The 20,147-nt window shown below is 39.5% G+C and overlaps 1 protein-coding gene and 1 pseudogene across 7 annotated transcripts in view; both read right to left on the bottom strand.

Moving 5' to 3' along the window:
• Positions 1-20,147, bottom strand: part of CAMK2B (calcium/calmodulin-dependent protein kinase II beta) — a 241,961-nt gene that overhangs the window by 167,030 nt on the left and 54,784 nt on the right. The window lies entirely within an intron of this gene.
• Positions 14,840-15,674, bottom strand: LOC102854028 (annotated as a pseudogene).

The following is a 20,147-nucleotide window of genomic DNA, read 5'->3' as shown; positions in this document are numbered from 1 at the left end:
AGGGTTTAGAGCTGTTGTGCATAGGGTCGCTATGAGTCGGAAACGACTCGATGGCACATAACAACAACAAGTATACTAACATATCATCTGCATAGAGAGATAATTTTACCTCCTCTTGGCCAATTTGGATATCTCTTATTTCCTTCTCTTATTACTATCACTAAGACTTCCAATACAATATTGAATAGGAGAGGTGATAGTGGGCATTCTTGCCTAGTTCCTATTCTCAAAAGGAATGCTTTTAATCTCACTCCATTGAGAACAATGTTGGTCCTCTAGTTTTCGTATATACTTTTTTACTATATTGAGGAAGTTCTCCTCTAATCTGATTTTTTTTTTTTAGTGTTTTAATCAGGAAAGTGTGTTGGATTTTGTCCAAGGCTTTCTGCATGAATTGATAGGATCATGTGGTTCCTGGTCTTTGCTTTGTTTATATGATGAATTACATTGATTGTTTTTCTTCTGTTAAACCATTCTTGCATACCTGTTATGAAAACCTGTTATGGTGAATTATTTTTTTTATGTATCATTGGACAGGATCTTATTCAGGATTTTTGCTTCTAAGTTCATGAGAGATATTGGCCTATAATTTTCTATTTTGGTGGTGTCTTTACCTGGATTTGGTATCAAGGATATGTTTGCTTCATAGAATATGTCTGGGAGAATTCTATCTTTTTCTGTTTTTTGAAATTGTTGATGTAGAATTGGTGACAGTTGTTCTCTGAATGCTTGATAAAATTCACTTGTAAAACCATCTGGTCCAGGGCTTTTTTTTGGCTGGAAATTGTTTTCTTACCTTTTCAATTTCTTCTTTTCTAATGGGTCTGTTCAGGTGTTTCATTTCAGTTTGTATCAGTTTAGGTAGGCTGTGAATTTCTAAGTATATGTCCATTTCCTCTAGGTTTCCATATTTGTTTGAGTATAGTTTTTCATAATATTCCAATGTTAACCTTTTTATTTTAGTTGCTTCTATTGTGACATTGCCCCTTTCATATTTTATTCAGATTATTTGTGTCTTTTCCTTTGTTAGTTTTGCTAGTGATTAGTCAAGTTTTATTGATCTTTTCAAAGAACCAAGTCCTCATTTTGTTTATGGTTTGAATTGTTTTTCTGTTTTCTATTTCCTTTATTTCTGCTTTAATAGTTACAATTCTGTCTTTTTTCTAGAGGGTGTTGAATTTTCTTGCTGTTCTTTTTCAATTTGTTGGAGATGTTGAATTAGAGTCAATAGTAATTTTTTCCTGTCTTTTGATGTGTTTGCTTATTGCTATAAGTTGACCTCTGATTACAGCTGGCGGTTTCCCAGAAGTTTTGGTAAGTTGTGTTTTCATTGTAATTTGTTTCAAGGAACTTTTTAATTTCATTCTTTTTATTTCCTCTAGTACTCAGTCATGTTTAAGCAAGGTGTTGTTCAACCTCCAAATGGTGTTTTCTCCTTTATCCCCTTGTTAGTAATTTCTAATTTGTAGCATTTTGGTCTGAGAAGATGCTTTGTTTTAAGTTTATGTTTTTTTATTTACTGATGCTTTCCTTGTGGCCTAAAATGTAATCTATTTTGGAGAACATTCCACACATTGGAGAAATAAGTGTTCTGTGCTTTGGGGGTTTTTATGTATTAGCCTATGATCTATGAGATCAAGTTGGTTTATTGCATGGTTTAATTATTCAGCATCTTTGCTGAGTTTCTTTCTGGTAGTTCTATCTTTTCTTGAGAGTGGTTTATTGAAGCCTCCAAGTGCTATAGTAGTGTTCTCTGTTTCCTTTTTCAGTTTTCTTAATGTTTCTTTTATATATTTTGCAGGTCTTTTATTTGTTGCATATTTATTATTTTATGTCCTCATGTTCTATTGACTTTAAACATTATGTAGTGACCTTCCTTGTCCATTGTAGTGGTTTTTGCATTGAAATTTATTTTATCAGAAATTAATATCACTACTTCTGCTTTTTTCTGGTTACCATTTGCTTAGTATATTTTCCCTCACCCTTTTATTTTTATTATTTCTTTATATTCACTTTTCAGGTGTGTCTCTTGTAAACAGCATATTGATGGATTTTGGTTTTTATCCAATCTGCTATTATTTTTCTCTTCAGTGGTGCATTCAAACCATTCACATTCAGTGTGATTATTGAGAGGCATGGTTTTATTACTATCATTGTGTTCAGTTCTTTGTGGTGTTGTTGCTAGTTACTTTGGTCCATCCTGATTTCTGTGGCACCTCTGTAAGAAGTTGTCTCTCAATGTTCCCTGCAATGTTGGTCTTCTTTTTACAAATTCATTAGGTTCTGCTTCTCTGGGAATATCTTGATCTCTCCTTCATATTTGATGGACAATTTCGCTGGGCATAGTATTCTTGGTTGACGGATGTGTTCTTTGAGTATTTGATATGTCTCATTCCACTGTCTTCTTGCTCGCATGGCTTCTGCTGAGAAATTGGCTCTTAATCTTATCTGTTCTCCCTTATAGGTTATTCTTTGTTTCTTCCTTGCTGTTTTCAGAATCCTCTCTTTATTTTTGGTTCTGGAAAATTTGACTATGGTGGCAAATATGATTTGCCGTGGTGTATTTCTTTTAGGGTCTATTCTATATGGTGTTCACTCCGCTTCTTGAACTCTCTGATTCTTTATTAAGCCTGGGATGTTTTCTTCTAGTAATTCTTCCATAACTTTTTCAGTGCCTGTACTTGCTTCTTCCTGTTCTTGGATTCTGATAATGCACATGTTATTTCTCTTGATAGTGTCCCACATTATTCTTAGGTTTTCTTCTTTTTCTTTCCTTTTTGATTCTGCTTTTTGCTCTAACAGATCAGTGGTAACAATTCTATCTTCTATTTCACTGATTCTGTGCTCCATCTCTTCAACTCTGTTATTTTGTCCCTCCATCATGTTGACAGCATCTGAAACATTGGTCCTCATATTTTGAATTGTGGTTTCTTGTTTTTCTAGAGCCTCTCATGCATCGTTTGTTTTATCTGCACTGTTTTGTATTGTTTTTTTAAAGATCCTCTTGGTTTTTGCTTGCAGTGTCCTGTAATTTTCAAGTTTGTCTTTCACCCATTGAAAATATTCAATCATTGTTTTGGTTGGGTTTTTTTAAAAAAAAAATTCTGTATCAGAAAGTTTCATCAGACGTTCTAGCTTCAGGAATTCCATTGATACTTTGTCACTTTTTTGGAGTGACATCTTTCATTGGGCTTGTATAGATGTGATAAAGCTTGCTTCCTATATAACATTGCTGTGGTAGAGTTTTTAATGTCTGAGGTGATAGTCACTGCTCCAAAGGAATGTGTGGCAGCTACCGTGCTTGGGTTTCTCTCAGTTCAATAGAGGAAGGCTGCCTACTCTGTCAGTCAACTGCTACAGCTTGGATAGCCCAAGGTTCTCTGGCTAAAGGTGTCTGATAGACTAGACATGAGGAAACACAAGGCAGAGCACAGAGGTCTGATTGGAAAACCGGGAAGCCTTGGTTTTCCTTTCAAGAATGAGCTCCAGCTGTCTCACTTCTTCTGATTGGGCTTAAGGGGACCCTCGTGATCCAGCCAAACAGCAGTGACCCCCCACTAAGTGCCTCATTCAAGTTCCAGCATTGCTTCTGGTGTGCGTCAGGAGTGATGTTTGGGGCATGGAATGGCGACATCAGGACCGAAGTTCCATACCCATGCTGGTGATAATGGATTGGAGTCTGGGCTTACACTCACTCAAATTCCAGCTTTCCTGCTTGCCCAGGCATGTTGTTCCCTGGCATGTCGTTCCTTGGTGCGTGCATCAGCAGATCCCTGGCACATGTATCATGTCAGCAAGCAGCTTCCTGGAGCACACCTGGTATCACCAAGCAACTCCCTGGTGTGTGCCTGGCATCAGGAACCAGCTCCCTGTGTAGTCAGTTGCTTTTGACTTTTCTCATTAAAATTCTAGCTGTCCATCTCACTGCTGCATTTCATTGCTGTGCCATTCTGTCAGGGCTGCCATTCCATCATGGCTGACGTTCTGTCAGAAGGTATATCTCTTGTAGACAGCATATTGATGGATTGTGTGTTATTGGTTTTCTTAATCCAATCTACTACTCTTTTTCTCTTACTAGCCTATTTAAACGACTTATGTTCAGTAGGATTATCAAGAGGCAAGGTTTTATTGCTGTCGTTTTGTTTGGTTCTTTACTGTGTTGATGCTGGTTACTTTGATCTATCCACTTTTCGGTGATGCATGTGCAGGAAGGACTTTCTTCAGTATTTCTTGCAGCATTGGTCTTGTTTTAACAAACTCCCTTAGTTCCCATTTTTCTGAGAATTCCCTTATCTTTCCATTATATTTGTGGAGAGTTTTACAAAGTACAAGCTTCTCAGTTGGCAGCTATTCTCTTTAGGTGTTCTGAATATGTCATTCCATTGTCTTCTTTCTTGCATAGTTTCTGCTGAGAAATCACTCTTAATCTATCAGTTCTCTTTTGTAAGTAATTATTCAATTTTTGCTGCTTTCAGAATTCTCTCCTTATTTTTGATTCTGGAACATCTGGCTATGATACATCATCCTTCTCCCGTGTAGTGGCTGGTGGCCTTGAACCACATGCCTCGGGACTGCAGCACAGCTCCTTGCCATCAGAGCTCCCTCAACAATGCCTTGATGTCTTTCGACTGGAATTTATTCTATTTACAGTTTTCTCAGCTTTTTGAATCATATTTTTTTCATTTCTCTTGATATCTGTAAAGTTTTCTTCTAGTAACTCTTTTATAATTTTTTTCAGTGCCCTCTTTTCTTTCTTCTTATTCTGGAATTCCAATTGTTGTTTGTTATATGCTGTCAAGTCACCTGTGACCCATGGTGACCATATGTACAGCAGCTCTGAACCCTGCTATGTCCTGAGCCAGTCTCACTAATTCTGGCACACCAACTTCCAATGCCCCAGTTACTGTATTACTCCATCTCTTCGGAGTCTTCCTTGCTGGCACTGTCCCTCTATCTTTTCAAGCACGATGTTGCTCTCCAAGGTCCACTCTCCTGGCCCCATGCTCAAATTATGTGAGATGGAGCTTCAAAATCCTAGCCTCCAAGGAGAATCTTGGCTTCACCCTCTCCATGTCAGACCTATTTGCTTTCTTGGCAGTCCATGATATGTTCAAGACTCCTCTCCAACACCACAACTCAAAGGCATCAATTCTTCTTCTTCTTTCATCCTTACTCATTGTCCAGTTCTCTGAAGCATAACAAGTAATTACAAAGACCACGGCCTGGATTAGGCATACCTTAATTGGAATTCCAATTATACATATATTATTCCTCTTGATGGTGTCTCACATAATTCTGAGAGTTTCTTAATTTTCCTTCCTTAGCTACATCCTTTTAATGAGCCAATCTTGGTCTCTGTGTAGCACCACTCTTGTCTGAAACTGACTACATAGACTCTCTGGAACAATGTGGAAAGGCCCAGAAGGGCAGGAACACTAGAATGCAGATCCCACAGAACTTAGGAGCAAGAGCCTCCCCAGAGTACACACCAGGAGTGGAAACACTGATTCATAAGGTCACCAGGCTCACTTCAGCAATGCTTGCCAATTTACACCCACAGAGAAGTATTTGAATATCTATGTTCCACGTCCTCATCAGTCATTGGTTTTGTCAGACTTCTCCATTGCTATCAATTTGCATTATCCTGACTGATGATGAAATCTGACCTCTCTCTCTCTCTCTCTCTTACTCTCTCTCAAAACAACTCATAGCTGAACCTTTAGCAGTTATTCAGGGGCTGTAAAATGCATGGGAGGAGACTACCTATATTCCTCCTGAGGAGTTGCTGGTGGACTCAAACAGCCGGAAAGGCTCAGCCTTCTAGTTAGCCACTTAGCCACACAACTCCCTGAGGACTACACCACCAGAGCTCAGCAAGATGAACAGACACAGTCACTAAAACAATGTGCCTGAGCATGGCAGAGATAGTAAGGATGGCACAGGATTGTTCAAGGTTTATATCTGTTGTTCAAAGAGTGACTATGAGTTGTGGTCAACTTAACAGCAATTAACAACAAGAGCATCTTCTTCTCCTGGAAGGAGTTCATTCAAGATGTTCGCTCATTTATTTTTTTTTTTAACTGAAACATTGTCTTTTCTCATCCAGTTACAGAGAGTCTTCACCTATTCTGGGTTGTGTCACTGTTTTGGTTCTTTGGATTACAAAATTATTTCTTCCATTTGGTATCTTGCCTTTTCACTCTATTTTTATTTTTTTATTTTATTTGTGATTTTAATAAATGTTTATAGAGAAGTAAGATTTTCAGTTATTCATTGTTGCACATTTTACTCCCTCTCCCTCTCATTTTCACTCTCTTTATGCTAGTTTTTGAGGAACAGAGTACTTCATACGAATGTCCCCCAGTGTCCTTCTCTTTTCTCTATGGTTTATGTGTGTCACACACTCTGGTCCTCTGTGACCTAAGTGACCCCTCACAAGACAGTCACACAGGTGAGAGAGCTAGGATTCAGATAAGTCTTTACATTATTCAAACTCAAAAAGTTCCTGAGTGGCAGAGCCAAGCCCAGGATCCTGCCCACCAGCTAGAACAGTGCATGCAGGTAAAGTGCAAGCCTCAAGGGTCCAACCCCACTGTATCTACCTTTCCCTTGTCATTCACCACTATCATTATGACAAAATACCTTCTGCACACATATCTCCACAGGTACATTTTCAAGAATAAAGAAAGGCATGCCATTTTACATGAAGTGAGATTTCCAGCAATCATCTCTGATAGCCTTTCCCTCTCATTTTAGTGACTGCATCTGATTCAATGCCACAATGATTCATGTTACCAAGCTCCATTGTAGACTCATTATAACAGCCCATGGCAATGCCCAGAGTTTGTGCTCCTGGGGAGCACACAGAGCCAGATTGGCTACCAGGAGAGCCAGGGATTGGAGATCTGGTTTTCTCTCTCAGGTCCTTCTCCTTGAAGGTCAGTGTAGGGCTTGCAGGGGCCTCAGACATTACCCTTATCTGGCGCAGCCATATTATCTCTGCCCACAATTAGTGCTCATAAATAACCTGTTGGCATCATGGCCCTCATGACATCCCAGTACCCTTCTACTATCCCATCCCCTAACACTGTCTCCAGCAGGAGAAATGCTCAGTCCAACTATCTTGAGGCAGAAACAGCCTCTCTGTTGGCAAGAAAGGAGTCACCAACTATACGAAAATAACAAACCGACCTTCCACCCATGAGGCCTACTCACCCACCAAATCCTTTTTTGAAAATACATAATTTTAAAGGACAATTTAGTCAGCTGGATTAATTCTAGTTCATAAAGTCTATGTTCTACATTCTGATTACATGGATAGGGTCTAGGGTCTTAAAAAGTTTGAGTGACCATCTGCAATACAATCCTTGGGCTCTATTAATCTGGAGCAAAAGAGAAAGAAGAAAACAAAAACTCAAAGGAGAAACTGCAAAGATACTGGAGTTTTTATTAGAAAAGTCAAGCTTGTGGGTATCCTGCATCAAAGGAAGCTCACTGGCACCATTTTTTTCCAACAGCATGTGCTCATTTCATATCTCTGCATCACATTTTGGCAATTCTTAGAAGATTTTTTGTGTCGTAACCCTATTGTCACCATGGACCAATTGTCAGCATCAGGATGGATGGTGAAGAGATTGAGATTGTACACAGCTTTAGTTTGCTTGACTCCACAGTCAACAGTCTTGGCACCAGCAGCCAGGAAATTAAAAGGTGCATTGCCATGGGAAAGTCTGCTGTTAGGGACCTCTCCAAAGTACTGAAGAGCAATGGTGTCTCTCTGGAGACTAAGGTGTGTCTGATATAGGCCATGGTCTTTGCAATCACTTGTTATGCATCAGAGAGTTGGACAGTGACTAAGGAGGGTAGAAGGAGAATGATGCCTTTGAGCTGTGGTGTTGGAGAAGAGTATTGAGGGTACCATGGACTGCTAGGAAAACTAACAGATTCATTCTGGAAAGGGTCAAACCGGGCAGCTCCCTGGGGGCAAGGATTCTGAGGCTCCATCTAACATACTTTGGACATGTAAGGAGAGAACGGTCCTTGGAGAGGGACATCATGCTTGGGAGGGTGGAGGGACAGCGCAGGAGGGAAAGGGCCCTCTATGAGGTGGATTGATTCAGTGACTAGAGTAATCGGGATGGGTGTATCAGAGACGGTGCAATTGGCACAGGACAGAGTGGAGTTTAGGGCTGTTGTACATAGGGTCGTTATGAGTCGCAAGCAACTTGATGGCACATAACAACAACAACAACCCTATTGTACACATAATTAACTCCAGTACTGTATAAACATAACTTTGATATGCAGTGGGAAACCCAAAATCACTTTATTGTGATATTAACTGTAGTGTTGGTCTGGAATCCAACTTGCAATCTTTCCAAAGTATGTCTGTAGCTGACAGGAGTCACAGTCTAAATGAACAAAAATAATTAGATGGTGCCTGGTTACTGTTACTAACCATCTGGATCACATCAGATGGAGCCTGATAAAATGAGAGAAAATTAACTTCAAATGCTTAAAAGAGCAAACAAAAACCAGACTTACTGGATGAGTTGAGACCAGAAACTCCCTGAGAGTACTGTCCTGAAATAATGTTTAAACTTGACTCCACCCTAGGCGCTAAGGCCACACTGTAGCTAAATAACAAATTGGCTCACAAAAGAAAGATATTACCCAGGATTACTCTGCTTCTTTAAAAATTCAACTTGAACAACACCAACATATGCAACACAAGCACTTAAGAACTACAATTGCAATAGAATGAATGAAGAACATGTAGCATGAATTAGAAGAGCAATTCTGAGTCATGAAACAGTAGAGCTGTAAGCTGCATCTCTGTTGCTATATCTAAGAAATGATACTTTGCTCCTTTAGGATGCAAGCATATTAATTTTTCCTAGTATTATTAAAGAGGCAGAAATCACAGAAAAAAAAACGAATGAGCAGTAGAGTCTGAGAACCTTGGGCTAGAGTCCTAACTCTGCACTCATTGGCCGTGAGGTTTTGGTTAAGATTATTTGTATTTGCAAGGCATTGGATCCCTAATTTGTAGATTTGCTAAGAAGCTGCCAAGTACAATCGCAAAGGCATGTGGTTCAAATCTACCAGCTGCTCTAGAAGAAGGATGTGTTCTCTTCTCCTGTGCAATTAACTGCCTGTGAAAAGCCGCTGGAGGACAGCCTATGGGTCGGTTCCAACTTGAGGGCACAACAAGACGAACATACATAATGCAAGCAGAGTGCCTAACACAATGCCTAGCTCAGAGTGAGCCAGCTAGTGCTAAGTCAATCTCAACTCATGACAGCCTTGCAAGCGGCAGAGCAGAAATGGCTCCACAGGGTTTTCAACAGATGGTTTTCCAGAAGCAGATTGCCAGGCTTGTCTTCTGAGGTGTCTCCAGGTAAACAAAACGTCCAATTACTCAGTAGTAATGCAGATCCCCAATTGTTTCTACTACCTTGGGACAACAACTGATAAACAGCACTCAATAAATATTTAAAAAAAATTCAACTTGGAAAAAAAAATTCAACTTGATGTTATGTTGTTAGAGGCCATCAAATGGGCTACAACTCATAGTGACCCTATGAACAAAAGATCTGAACTTTGTCCTATCCTGTCACTTCCTCAAGATCTCTGATATGCTTGAGCCTAATCACTGTTTCAGTTCAACTTATTGAGGATCTTCCTTTCTTTCTTTAGCTCTCTATCTTTGCCGGCAGGATGCCTTTTTCCAAGAACTTGCTACATGTCTAAAGTATGTGAAAAAAAAATTATCACCATCCTTGCCCTTAAGGAGCTCCCTGGTTGCATGTCTTCCAAAAAATACTTCCTTGTTTTTTTGGGAGTGTATAGTACATTCAATACTCTTCTCCAACACCATAATTCAAAGGCATTGATTCTTCTTCTGTCATACTTATTGAACAGCAAGTAACCGAAAAACCCTTGGCACACCTTAGCTTTAAATAGACATCCTTGTTGTTTGGCATCTTCAGAGGTCCTTGACAGTAGATTTTCCTAATGCACTATGTATTTTGAGTGCTACTAACATGCGTGCTGAATGGTCAACAATATTACAAAACAAAGATGAGAAGGTAAGGGCACATGGAAAATAATTAATAGAAACAGAACAATCAGAATGAAAATGAGAATGTTCTCTCATTTGGTGGGATGTAACCCATGTCACTGAACAATATGTATAAAATAATTGCACAAGAACCTAAATTGCTGTGGAAATTTTCAAAAAAACATAGTAAAAACCAAACAAACAAACAAAAAACCACAAACCACAAACCTTTCTGGTCCTTCCTTGCATTCTAGTCCTTAAAACTGCACAGTACTAGAAAGTTTCCCCATTGTTCCCTCCTGCTGTGTGGGCCATGAGATTCCCCAGCCTCTGAAGTCTGGGTGGATGCACTTCTCAATTCTGTTCATCAAAATGCTCACTAGGTGCCAAGAAACACTGGGCACTAAACAGATTCTGTAAGCAAATTCGTTTGTGAAACAGTAGGAAAAAGAATTTATTTCCTTTATTACTGCAGACTATATACATGTTTAACATGGTAATATATTGTGAATTTCCAACAAAGACATATAAAACACAACTTTTTTCTAGTTTATTTGACCACACACATACACACACACACACACACACACACACACACACACACACGAAATATTGAGAAGTAGGGGTGCTGCTTCTATTCTCAGGAGCCAGGACTAAGTCATTTCTCTAAAATACAGCTGACTCTCATCATTCAAAACAGTTACATTCCATAAAGTTGCCATAAAAATGGAATAGTGAATACAGAACACTTGCTCCTAGGGAAAACACAGGTTAGGCTCCTATGAGATTCTGTTCAAAACTTTCAAGAAAGAACTTTGTTTGATCTGGGGGTTTTGTATTATCTTCTTTTAAATCAAGGTTCCAGTTTCTCCACAACCTTGCCAGCATTTGTTGTTTGTAGCTTTCTTGAATTTTGCTATTGTTACTGGGATGAGATGATATCTCATAGTTATTTTGATTTGTATCTCTCTTAGAGCTAGGGATTTTGAGCACTTTTCATGTGTTTGTTTACCATCTGAATGTCTTCTTTGGTGTCTGTCCATATGCTGTGCCCATTTTGCAGTTAGGGTTGTTTACTGTTATCTTGTTGTGGTGCTCAAGTATTAGATAAATTCTAAATATAAATTCCTTATCAGACATTATCATTACCAAATATTTTTTCCCCAGTCTGTGGCTTCCCTTTTATTCTTGTTGGAGAAATGTTTGGATGTGCATAGGGATCTGATTCTTGGAAGACTGTTTATGTTGTGGATTAGGGCTTCTAGAGTTCTTCCAAGCTTTCCTCTAATGAAGTTTAGAGTCCTTGGTTTTAGTACTAGGTCCACGATCCACTTTGAGTTGGTTTTTGTGTAAGAAGTGAGGTGTGAATCTTGCTTGAGTTTTCTACAGATAGTTTTCCAGTTTTGCCAACACCATTTGTTAAAAAGGCTGTCATTTCCCCACTTAACTGATTTCATCTTCTTGTCAAAAATCAGTTGCCCATAGGTAGATGCGCTGATTTCTGGGTTCTCAATTCTACGGCATTGATCTATGTGTCTGTCATTGTGCCAGTATCATGCTGTCTTGACTACCACAGTGGTATAGAAGGATTTGAAATCAGGGAGTGAGATGCTTCCTACCTTGTTTCTCTTTTTAAGGAGTGTTTTGCTTATTCTGGGCCTCTTTCCATCCCAAATGAAACTGGAGACTGCCTTTTTTATCTCATTGAAGTATGGAATTGGCATTTGTATTGGGATTGTATTGAAAATGTAAATTGCCTTTGATAATACTGTCATTTTCAAAAATACTGAGTCTTCTTATCCATGAGCAAAGTAGATTCTTCCATTTCTTCAGGTCCCCTTTTATTTCTTGTAGTAATGTTTTGTAATTTTCTCTGAATAGATCCTTTGTATTTCTGGTTAGATTTATTTCCAAGTATTTAATCTTGTGGTTACCTATTTGATGGTTATTGTTTTTCATACCTCCTGTTCTGTATTCTCTTTGTCACTGTAGAGAAATCCAGTGATTTTTGTATGTTGATCTTGTATCCTGTCACTTTGCTAAATTAATCAACTATGTCCCATAGTTTTCTTGCTGAGTCTTTAGGGTTTTCTAAGAATACTAACATATCATCGGCATAGAGAGATAATTTTACCCACTCTTTGCCAATTTGGATACCTCTTATTTTCTTCTCTTGTCTTACTGCTATTGCTGAGACTTCCAAAACAATATTGAATAGGAGAGGTGATAGTGGGCATCTTTGTCTAGTTCCTGTTCTCAAAGGGAATACCTTTAATCTCACTCCATTGAGAACAAAGTTGGCTCTTGGGTTTGCTTATATACTTTTTACTATGTTGAGGAAGTTCTCCTCTAATCCTATTTTTTTGAGTGTTTTAATCAGGAAAGTGTGTTGGATTATGTCCAAGGCTTTTTCTGCATCAGTTGATAGGGTGATGTGGTTCGTATTCTTTGCTTTGTTTATATGATGAATTACATTGATTGTTTTTCTTATGTTGAACCATCCTTGCATACCTGTTATGAAACTCACTTGGTCATGGTGAATTTTTTTTTAATGTATCATTGGATTCTATTGGCCAGGATCTTATTCAGGATTTTTGCATCTGTGTTTATGAGAAATATTGACCTCTAGTTTTCTATATTGGTGGTGTCTTTACCTGGCTTTGGTATCAAGGATATGTTTACTTCATAGAATGAGTCTGGGAGAATTCTATCTTTTTCTATTTTCTGAAATTGTTGATGTAGAATTGGTGATAGTTATTCTCTGAATGTTTACTAAAATTCACTTGTAAAACCATGTGGTCCAGGGCTTTTTTTTTGGCTGAAAATTGTTTTATTACCTTTTCAATTTCTTCTTTTGTAATGGGTCTGTTCAGGTGTTCAATTTCAGTTTGTGTCAGTTTAGGTAGGTTGTGAATTTCTAAGTATATGTCCATTTCCTCTAGGTTTCCATATTTGTTTTAGTATAGTTTTCATAATATTTCATTGTTAGCCTATTTATTTTAGTTGGTTCTGTTGTGATGTTGCCTGTTTCTTCTTTTATTTGGATTATTTGTACATTTTCCTTTTTTACTTTTGCTAATGGTTGGTCAATTTTATTGATCTTTTCAAAGAACCAAGTCCTTGTTTTATTTATGGTTTCAATTATTTTTCTGTTTTCTATTTCATTTATTTCTGCTCTATAATTTGTGGGATTTTTTTAGAGTGTGTCAGGTTTTCTTGCTGTTCTTTTTCAATTTGTTGTAGATGTTGACTTAGAGATTCAATGATCCTTCCCCCCCCCGCCCGCTTTTTGATGTGTTTGCTTATTGCTATAATTTGACCTCTGATTACTGTTTTGGCTATTTCCTAGAGGTTTTGGTAAGTTGTGTTTCCATTGTCTTTTGTTTCAAGAAATTTTTTAATTTCAGTTTTTATTTCTTCTAGCACACACTCATGGTCAAGCAAGGTGTTGTTCAATTTCCAAATATATGTTTTTTTTCTCCTTTATCCTCTGGCTATTAATTTCTAATTTTATAGCATTTTGGTCTGAGAAGCTGCTCTGTATGATTTCTTTGTTTTTTAATTTATTGATGCTTGCCTTGTGGCCCAAGTAATGTTCTATTCTCGAGAATGTTCCATGCACATTGGAGAAGAAGGTGTACTGTGTTCTTTTTGGATGCATTAGCCTATAAATATCTATGAGATCAAGTTGGTTTAATTGTGTGGTTTAATTCTTCAGCATTTTTGTTGAGTTTCTTTCTGGTAGTTCTATCTTTTCTTGAGAGTGGTGTACTGAAGTCTCCAAGTACTATAGCAGTGTTGTCTATTTCTTTTTTTCAGTTTTGTTAAAGTTTGTTTTATATATTTGGTAGGTCTATCATTTGGTGTATATGTATTTATTATTTCTATGTCCTCATGTTCTATTGATCCTTTAAGCATTATGTAGTGATCTTCCTTGTCCTTTGTAATAGTTTTTGGCACTGAATTATTTTATTTGAGATTAATATCACTACTCCTACTTTTTTCTGGTTGCCATTTGCTTAATATATTTTTTCCACTCTTTTATCTTCATTTTTCTGTCTTTATCTTCATTTTTCAGGTATGTCTCTTATAGACAGTATATTGATGGATTTTGGTTTTTTTATCCAATCTGCTACTTTTTTTTTTCTTCAGTGGTGCATTCAAAACATTTATACTCAGTGTGATTATTGAGAGGCATGGTTTTATTGCTATCATTGTGTTGAGTTCTTTTTCTTTTTTTTTTTTTTAACACTTTCCAACGCACTTTTTTTTTCCTTTGCCCTCCTTGTGCACACATAAGTTCTGGGGTCTCCACACACCACACCCACTGATTGCAGCTATAAAGTCACTTGATGTTGGTCAAGTACCATTTCTTTTATCGTTTTATCCCTAAAAATTGTGTTGGCATCAAAGGACAGTTAACCAGTGTTATAGCCATACAATATTTACACAGCACAGCACATTAAACTTTAAACACTTGGCAGTTAAACCACACAAAAAGAGGAAAAGACCCCCATCATATTGATCTTGATCAGGTATTTCCCTGTTCCTAATATGGCGTCTGTACACTGGTTCAAAGGGCAGCAGAGGCAACAGGCAGTTATTTCAGAGGACATCGGACAGTGTGATCTGGAAGCACATGAAGGTGTCACCCCAGTGTCACGTACCACCCACCTTTCTCCAGGGTGGTCTCATAATTCTAGAATGGTAGGTCCAGCTGATGCAAAGTGGGGACAAATAACACAACATTTACTCTGTACAGACATCCTACTCAGACTATGCATTCACTGTGATTTTGAATGTAACCCGTCCTAAAAATTTGTCACGATCATCCTCGTTTTTCAGGTTGGATGCTCCCTCTATCTTGCAGTCAAATGTGGCTTCTTTCTTGGTAACGTTAAGAGGATCAAAGAATGCCTGGACAGCAACAATTGGCTGCAGATACCCCACATGTAATTTTTTCCCATAATACGAAAAATATTTTAAGTCTATATTTCCCGCGGAAGGGCATGTTGATACATGTGTCATTCTTTGATGTACGTACCATCTTCGGTTCTCCTTTAGGCTTTAATCCAATTATTCGGTTCATTTTCACAAGAACACAAGGGTTTCCTTTGGAATAGCCATAGTTAAGATCCATCAAGCCACTGCAGTCTTTACGTAAATCCAGAGGAAACTGACATGCAGAATAAACAGGGCCCTTTTGTTCAAAAAGTATTCCTTCAGGACACACTGTGAGGCTCTTCTGTTCTTCTGGACTACATGACTTGAGAAAACGGTCAAGGTCTTTAATGTATCCTTCATAGGACTGTGTGTCAGACACACTGAATGAATATCCCAAGGCGCTCATTGGTTTTGGAAAAACCATAAGTCCTGGACTGGGAATCTGGTCGCGGTATTTGGGAACTTCATCATTCAGTGTCTGGAGCATGAACCACATTGTGAATGTGAAGAGAGCAGCCAAGAAGCCATAGAAGACTAGGTAGAAGAGCAAGATCAAACCCCAACTCTTGGCGGTGCGCCCTAGGAACTGTCAGGTGTTGGGATTATAGATGAAGAGCTTCCACTCGGCCAGGCTCTGGTTAAAGGACTTCTTGTCTTTCTTCGTCATGGTGTGTGTGCTGTGTCCTGGGAAGTGCGCAGCGGCCGCGGGAGACGAAGCGGCGAGGAACACAGAGGGGTGTCCTGGCGCCTGAGCCGAATGGCCGGAGAAACCACCCAGCTGCAGCGCAGGCTACAGTGGACTGCTGAGTTCTTTTTAGTGTTATTGCTAGTTACTATGGTCCATCCTGATTTCTGTGGCACCTCTGTAAGAAGGTTTCTCTCAATGTTTCCTGCAATGCTGGTCTTGGTTTTATAAACTCCCTTACGTTCTGATTTTCTGAGAATATCTTGATCTCTCCTTCATATTTGTTGGACAATTTTGCTGGGTACAATTTCTTGGTTGACAGTTATGTTCCTTGAGTATGCTATATATGTCATTCCACTGTCTTCTTGCTCGCATGGTTTCTGCTGAGAAATTGGCTCTTAATCTTATCTGCCCTCCCTTATAGGTTACTCTTTGTTTCTCCTTATCTGCTTTCAGAATTCTATCCTTATCTTTGGTTCTGGCAAATTTGACTATAATATGCCTTGGTGTTTTTCTTTTGGGATCTAGTCTATATGGTGTTCTCTCAGCTTCCTGAATATTTATTCTCCCATTCTTTATTATGCCTAGAAAGTTTTCTTCTAGCAATTCTTCCACAACTGTTTTAGAGCCTTTAGTTGCTTCTTCTTCCTGTTTTGGGATTCTGATAATGCACATGTTATTTCTTTTGATGGTGTCTCACATTATTCTTAGGTTTTCTTCTTTTTCTTTCCTTTTTGAGTCTGCTTTTTGCTCTAGCAGATCAATGGCAACAATCCTATCTTTCATTTCGTTGATTCTATGCTCCATCTCTTCAACTCTGTTATTGTGTCCCTCCATCATGTTGACAGCATCTACATCATTTGACCTCATATTTTGTATCACAATTTCTTGTTTTTCCAGAGCCTCTAGTCTCTCATTTGTTTTATCTGCATTGTTTTCGATTGTTTTTTTAAGCTCCTACAGGTTTTTGTTTGCAGTGTCCTGTAATTCTTCAAGTTTGTCTTTCACCCATTGAAAATATTCAATCATTGTTCTTTTAAATTCTGTGTTAGAAAGTTCCATCAGACTTTCTGTCTTCAGGAAACCCACTGACATTGTGTCACTTTCTCTGGGCTTGTGTAGGGTGTAAGGTAACCTGCTTCTTTTGTGACTTTACTGTCATAGAGTTTTTCATGCCTGAGGTGATGATAGGTTCTTGATTTGAAGTCACTGAATAGAAGTGGGTGGAGCATAGAGGTGGGTGGTGGGCATGGAGTGTGCTGGTAGGCAGGGGACACAGAGCATGGAAGCAGGCACCAGGAATGGGTATAGGTGTGGGCACTGGGCATGGGTGTGGGTGCCAGTGTCCAGCATGAGTGGTGGAGGTGCCTGGCATGTGTGCAGATGCACGCCAGGTGGGGACACACAGACTCTCTCACCAACTGAGCATGCTCAGGGGCCTTACTCAAATTCTAACTGTCAGGCCCATCTCACAGCTGTTCTGCATTCAGGCTGCACTACGTTCTGGCTGCACTGTGTTCAAGCTGCACTGCATTCCAGCTGTGCTGTGTTCTGACTGCCAAATTAAGTGTTCTTTAAGGGTCACACTGGTGGCTTGGTGGTAGGAACTGCACTTGCTAAGCCAAAGGCTGTTGTTCAAATCCACCAGATGCTCTTTGGGGAAAAGATGTACAATCTCCTGCTGTTTGATTTAGAGCCTCTGAAAATCTTCTGGAGGGTTGGCTATACCAACAAAGTGCCCTTTAAAGTTTTAACAATGCTGTGAGCAGAAAGAGGTTATTTTATGATCAAGGTTATAGGAAAATATATTTTACCTCTGATGAAATTTACACACCAATAACAAAAAATTACAGTCCTCTCACACTTTTCCTGCAATCAACTCTACTTTCCTAGTCAGATCAAGTGTTTGTGTGTTCCTCTGTGGGGGTAATAATCACACATGGCACACCAAAACAGCTCTACTTCCACGCTTTTCTAGATGCTGTGCTTATTACATTACTCTCAGTGTTGCCTGGCTGTGGCCAGCACCAGCTGTGGAGGGTCAGTCCTTCCGGACACCACACTTTCTGCTAGTGGCTGGCTGGCTACCTGGAACACAGGAAGTTAACAGAAGGGGTCTAAGGCTGGTCTTTGTTTTGAACTCAATGAGAATGATCAAGGAAAAGAGAAAGGAAGGATACTGAGTAAAGGAGCCTGGACCTAAGGACTATCTGCAATGTATTTAATGGCACGCCCCCTGCAAGTCTTATGCATGAGAAGTAACGGTAAGAACTTCAACTCAGACAGAAAAAGAGCTGCTGGGTAGATTTTTTAAAAGGACTAAATACGAAAAGTTAACTTTAAAATGTTTAGAAAAATATTAAAAAGAATTTCTTTATAACAGCAAAATAGGGAAGGATCATTTAGAATAGGAAGAGTATCTGTCAGAAGGAAAATACTGATACATGTAGCCAGCATTAAGGTTTCTGCATTTCAGAGGATTCTAGGGAGCTATAGCTCAAAAACATCACTGCCTGGCCCTCCCTCACAAATATAACAAGGAGACAGTACTCCACTTTGAGAGATGGGATCAGGCAGCAGAAGAAAACAGCAGGGAACTGCACATTGTTAAAAATCAACAAATCAACAAGGTACATGCACAGGAAAAATCTCTTCCTCCACTCTCCCCACCCTTCCCTCTAGACAGTTGCCATGAACTGGGGTAGTGGCCCCAAAGATGGGGCCCTCTTCCCTGACCACACAGCCCCTCCCTATATGAAGAGATAGGTTTAGGCTTCTGCTCTAAAATCAGCAAGACAGAATCACCACCTCTCACAACCTGGATCCATCTGGATTATTGTGCCAATAACTCCCCAACTCAGACACAAACTGCTTCAAGGCTACCATGAATTGGACAGAAATCTTGTGCAATAAAGTCAGCTCTCAGAGTCAGTACACTGCTTTATTCTCTGTACACATACCATACATCAGGCTTCTGAAACTGACAAAACAGGCCTCTTGAGGAGTCATTTTAAGTCTGCTCCGATTTTCAGTGTTGTGGACTACTGTGGCTGCTGTGTGTTAAGAAGCAAGCATCTACAGTGGAAGCTATACTCACAACCAGCATATTGCAAGAGGATGGGGGTTCTGGCCTTCCTGAGAGCTTGCTGCAGTAGGACAATCTCTCCCCATCTGTACATTGCCACCTACAAGTTGCTGTTAATTGCTACAGAAGTCTCCTTCAGTGGAGACTGCTCCAATAGTCAGTACTCTGTCTCCCATGTCTCCCTCAGCATTCCATAGGTCTGGTTTCAGAAACAAGATGATAACCCTCCCCGGGGGTCAGTTAGGGTTAGTCTGTCCCCAATTCCAGGTAGTGTTCAGTGCTGCTAGCAGAGGTTGTTATGTGCTAGGAAAGAGGAATCTTGAGCAGAATTGCCCTCACAACTGCTGATCTGCCAGAGTAACTGACAGCAACAATCTCCACAGGGATCTGAACGCAACATAGCAGTAATTTTGATTCCTAGGCTGCAAGCTATAGAAGTTCAGTCTCTTCCCAGAGTTAGTACTCTATTTGCCTTCCTGTGCACTCCACAGAAAGAAATGGACAGATCTCCGTGGGGATCAGTCCAGGGCTGGCATTGAGGACTGCTTATAGTCTGCTTTGTGGTAGGAAGCAGGCATCATTATTGGAAGTTACACCCACAGTCAATATATGAGAAAAGAAGGTTCTGACAGCAATAAGACAGACCTCCCTCGGGGTCCATGTGGTATGTGACAACCTCCCCAATCAGTAACTGTCAGCTGCTGGACTGATTTATTTGAAAACTCCTACAGAAGAGAAGAGAGTGCTCTACCAATCACAACTGAACCAAGGACTCTAAAATTCTCAGAAGGCCTCTGGAAACTGAGAGTCCCTTCTCCTACACCTGAAAAGAGTAAAATTGTGCTTGTGATCCCCCCTGAATGCCAGGTCAGTAACAAACAGCCCAAGAGCACAGAAAAGGGAGCCTCAGGACAATGAAGTACCTTGCCTGACGTACTACTCCCTGGTGAAAGAATGATCACTGCATGTCCTCTGGTGTCTGTGGGAGAGATCATAAATTAAAAGTCAAGATCTAGAACTTGCATATCCCAATTAAATGAGGGAGTAAGAAGAAGTCATCATAGAGAAAGAAAAACAGGAAACTAAGGCCAAAGATTTTGCCATCCTAGCATTCCATATTTTTAAATGTGTCTATCAGATACTATTCTAAATGTGAGCATTCAAATTAAGACAGAATAGGAAGGCCATCCACTTCCAAACTGACAGGCCTTCAAAAACAGCATGGTACTGGTACAATGACAGAGACATAGATCAATGGAACCGTATTGAGAATCCAGAGATCAACCCATCTATCTATGGTCAACTGATCTTTGACAAGGAGATGAAATCAGTGAAGTGGAGAAATGACAGCCTTTTTAACAAATGGTGTT

Source organism: Elephantulus edwardii, unplaced genomic scaffold (genome assembly GCF_000299155.1).
Source record: "Elephantulus edwardii isolate Elephantulus edwardi_28Jun2011 unplaced genomic scaffold, EleEdw1.0 scaffold00111, whole genome shotgun sequence".
In the NCBI taxonomy this organism is placed as follows: domain Eukaryota; kingdom Metazoa; phylum Chordata; class Mammalia; order Macroscelidea; family Macroscelididae; genus Elephantulus; species Elephantulus edwardii.
The sequence above is the reverse complement of the archived record's forward strand: the minus strand, read 5'-3'. Positions and strand labels throughout refer to the sequence as shown.